A 4,708-nucleotide genomic window follows, 5' to 3' on the forward strand; every position below is an offset into this window, starting at 1 on the left:
TATAGGGAATTTTGTACGATCATCTGCACACCCCATGGCGCAGTGAAAAATTAAGTCTGACGATCACATTTAGGGACTCGCTGCAAGGAACGAGTTAGGGTGAAAAGGGTATGAAAGATTAATTTTTATCCTCCGAAAAATCTAAGAAACAAATTACACAATTGTATGTCGATTCCAAAGTCGCTATGAAATGTTTCAAACTCTACGTAATCCACCCGGTGTGGCAATGAATGGTAAGCACTCTCTAAAACTTCTTTAGAGAGAGAAAAATCTGTTAAGGACTACTAGACCTCACACACACTTTATTTCTGGTATCTTAGGTTTTTCTTTAAATATATATCCTAATTCGGGAATAGTTGATATTTTTGATACAAATCAAATCATAATAATTAACTGAATATAATAATTATAGTTACCATAATTATAATAATGTTTGACCAAAAAATACAATTATAGTAATTATAATAATATTCAATCCTAAATTATAATTACAATAATTATAATAAGGATTTTGATAAATTATTTTTAGTTAAATTTTATTCGAATCAAATTCCTATATTAATTTAACCATATTTTTCATTATGTGTACAACATACTCATACATGTAATTTGTTCGATATTTAATTGCCCAATTAAAGTAATTCTATAATCAATTTAATTCATGTGATAGCTAAACACAATACTAACTATGTTTGGATTCTGTTCGTTTCAACCATAAGGTGTGACCCTGTAGGTTATTATAATGTTAGCAGTAATACTAGAAAGATTCAAATATTACAAACAATGAGTGGCATCTAGCAATGCATCATTGCTACCTAAGTTACAAGAAGTCATGATTCGATATAACCTCTCCGTGATTAACCATTTATGTATTAAATTGTTTTGTCATTTATATCTAGAACGGACACAAGTCATGGAATACTCGCACTTGCATAATCCATCTAATGTTTCTTGATATCCTGAGTAGATTATGAAAAACAAATAAGTATGATATCTCGTATCAACTTATTCAAGCATGGTCATGCATTTCTAGTCTCACTCAATCAAGTGACCTAGGATATTGCTCCCATTATATAGGAAGGACAAATTCTATATTGATCAATCATATCCCACTACATAGATTGTGGTATATCTAACATCAACCTTTATAGAACAACCAGTTACGGTGGACACTTGACTATATTAAAATATACGACTTATGGTGTTGGGATAATGATGATCTCAAGTCTGAGGATCGTATACATAGTAATCACTCTAAGCAATGCTGTGACTATTACATAATAACCCAATAAACATACCCATAGTGGGTCAGTCCAATATGCTGTTCTCTAACACACATACTTATGTATTGATTTTGACATCTCATGTTAATGACAACACTTTGTCATCAATCAAGTACACATTAATCTTAATGCGTTATTGTTGTCCAAGCCCACAATAATACTCGACTAAGGACCTTTTAAGAATAATCATATTATTTTCAGGATATTACTATAAAATAGTTTCTTTATATACACAAAAAACAAATTGAAATAATAATGGCTATGCCTTATATTAATAAATGAGGTAAAATAAGTATGTTATTACAATCATCTCATGATTTGTCTTTGGGAATACTCTGACACATTTTGGGTTAATGAAGTTAATGTTCTAGTTGGAATTTTAATGTGTCTAAACTTGGTATGTAATGTGTTAAACTTAATGTTCTCATGGTATGCCTATATTATGGATCTGATGAAGTTATTTTGGAAATGTCATGTGATCTAGATTATGGTATAGATGAAATTGGAATGTAATGTTTGGTTTATACTTTAGTTGATGATATGAATTGTTGAATTAGATTGGATGTGATGGTGCCTTGTGGCATATTGGTTAGAACTAGGAACTTGTGTTATATAGGAAAATGTTTCATATGTTTTAAGTTGTTTAAATGTCTGATCTTGGTAAGGCTTAGTGCATAAGTTATATGGCTGATATGAAGTCCAACGGGAGATTGATAAACCATAATTTATACATATTTTTACCCCATGTTTAACGCATTCTTTGGATGATTTCTTATTAGAATTGGTGAATTCGATGCTCCTAATGCTTTAATTTCATGTTTTATACTTAGGAGAGCATAGGAGAGCTAAAGGAACGAGAAACGGGCCAAAACCGAAGAAAAAGGTCCAAAGTACAAAATCAACACGGCCTGGACCTCCTCACACGGGCAAACCACACGGCCGTGTCAATTTGGCAGGCTCGAGCACGGCCTGAAGTAATCGTACATGGGCGTGTTACACGAGAGTGTCCCTACCGAGCCCAAGTTGAGTCCAATTCAGAAAAAGCTAATTTTGAGGGCTCTTAGGCATTCCAAAGCCTATAAATACACCCTAGAGGAGGAAAGAAAGGGAGGCACAAAATAGGAAGTAAGGAATTACTCCAAGGAAGCCGATTGATCCATCTCAGAAGCCGATTGATCCATCTTAGAAGCCGGATTCACCATCAAGACTGAAGATCTCTCCTCAATTTCCCTTCAGGAGTTTTGGGTTTACTTTATGTTTTGTATTCGTTATTCTTCTGAGATGTTTTCCTTTTTAGTTATGACCTAAATCCCCTAAATACCTAAGGGGAATGAAACCTAAGAAAAATCTTGTTATTATTTTCTGAATTGTATGATAAATATTTAACTTGTTCTTAATTATGTGTTCATAATTCTTGTTTTGATATCCCATGATATTGATTCAAGATAAGCTCATATTCGGAGGAGGAATAGACCCTGTCTAAGAGTACATTTGTCATAATTAAGTGGAGTTGTTTGCGCGCCTAGACATAGCGTGACAAGATTTTGCCGGATTAGGGTGAAACCTAATAAGGGGATCCATAGATTGAGTTAATGCAACCCTAGGGTGTTAATTAGAGAAAAGTCTCAATTATTCAATCTAGGGATTAGACGCTATTAGTCTTGAATAGGGATAATAACATAACTTAAGGATCTCTATGGAACAAGTTAAATGAATAAATCGTCCGATTCGGAGCTAGAATAACAAGTACAGTCTAGGTGGATTTTTCCTTAGGTATTTTCTTAATTCAATCGATTTTCCCAAAAGAAATTCCCCAATTCTAGTCTCTGTGAGTTCTTAGTTTAGATAATTAGTTAGTTAAAACAAAACCTCTTTATTCCTAGGCTATATAATAAAAAGACAGTCATTACTAGTACTTTTAGTTCCTTTGGGATCAATAATCCGGTCTTGCTAAAACTTTACTACTGTTCGATAGGTACACTTGCCTACATCGCGATAATAGTTAGTTTCAAGAATGATTAATTATAAATATTTAAAACCTATCACAAAATCATGCGATCAAGTTTTTGGCGCCGTTGCGGGGGAACTAAGATATTAGGAACACTCAATTTTTATTACTTTAGCTATTTATTTTTCTTGCAATTTAATTTAATTTTATTACTTATTTTTTCCTTCTCTTGGCAGGTTTTTATAGTTTATAACTAGAAGAAACCTGTTAGGACCACTACTTTTTGATGAAGAAATCGATCGCACAGTTCGTAGAAACCAAAGAGAAATAAGGCGAAGCCTAAGATACACAGAGAACGAGCAAGAACACGATACTCAACCCCCAACCGAAGAGATGGATGAAAACCAAGACAACCAGCTACCTCCTGCAATTGCGGCTAATCAAAATCCTGCTCCACGCACTATGTATGATTATGCTAAACCTTTTTTAATAGGAACTGAATCGAGCATAGTTAGACCTACTGTAGTCGCAAATACTTTTGAACTAAAACCTAACACTATTCAAATGATACAGCAATTTGTTCAGTTTAATGGTTTGCAGGATGAGGATCCCAACGCTCATTAACCAACTTCTTAGAACTACGCGATACATTTAAAATTAATGGTGTTTCTGATGATGCCATTCATCTTCGGTTATTCCCTTTTTCGTTGAGGAACAAAGCTAAACAGTGGTTGAACTCATTACCACGAGGGTCAATCACTACTTGGGAACAAATGACCGAAAAATTTCTATTAAAATATTTTTTGCTGGCTAAAACAGCTAAATTACGTAATGATATCTCTTCTTTTGTGCAGATGGATTTAGAAACACTCTACGATGCATGGGAGAGATACAAGGACCTTTTGAGAAGGTGCCCTCACCATGGGTTACCGCTTTGGCTTCAGGTTCAAACATTCCATAATGGCAAGAATCTTTCGACTCGCCAAATGGTTGACACAGCTGCTGGCAGAACCATCAATAATAAAACACCTAAAGATGCTTATGAGTTTATAGAAGAGATGTCACTGAATAACTATCAGTGGCAAGTCATGAGGAAAAAACCAACTAAAATAGTAGGCGTTTATAATGTCGATTCGATTACTATGCTATCAAACCAGGTAGAACTTCTAAATAAAAAGATTGATGGTTTTCTTAGTTCTTCACAGGTTCACCCAGTAATGAAGTGCGAAGCAAGTGGAGGTGGAACAAGCCATTCGAAATACCAACCTTATGGCCACAACATCGATAACAAGCAATTAAATTACATGGGTAATAATCCTCGACCTCAAAACAATCCATATAGTAACAGTTATAATGCAGGTTGGAGGAACCACCCTAATTTCTCGTAGGGCAGTCAAGGAAATCAAAGACCACAACCACCTCCAGGCTACCAATAACCACCCTACCAATAGGAAAAGAAATCGAACCTTGAAGAGAT

General features: G+C 34.5%; 1 non-coding gene across 1 annotated transcript; it reads right to left on the reverse strand.

The window, feature by feature from the left end:
- Window positions 1-4,052: 4,052 nt before the first annotated feature.
- On the reverse strand, window positions 4,053-4,159 carry LOC121213253 (small nucleolar RNA R71). The gene has a single exon (XR_005908636.1). It is a non-coding gene; the product is annotated as a small nucleolar RNA R71 (small nucleolar RNA).
- Window positions 4,160-4,708: the final 549 nt, after the last annotated feature.

The sequence above is a fragment of the Gossypium hirsutum genome, chromosome A13 (genome assembly GCF_007990345.1).
Source record: "Gossypium hirsutum isolate 1008001.06 chromosome A13, Gossypium_hirsutum_v2.1, whole genome shotgun sequence".
In the NCBI taxonomy this organism is placed as follows: Eukaryota; Viridiplantae; Streptophyta; class Magnoliopsida; order Malvales; family Malvaceae; genus Gossypium; species Gossypium hirsutum.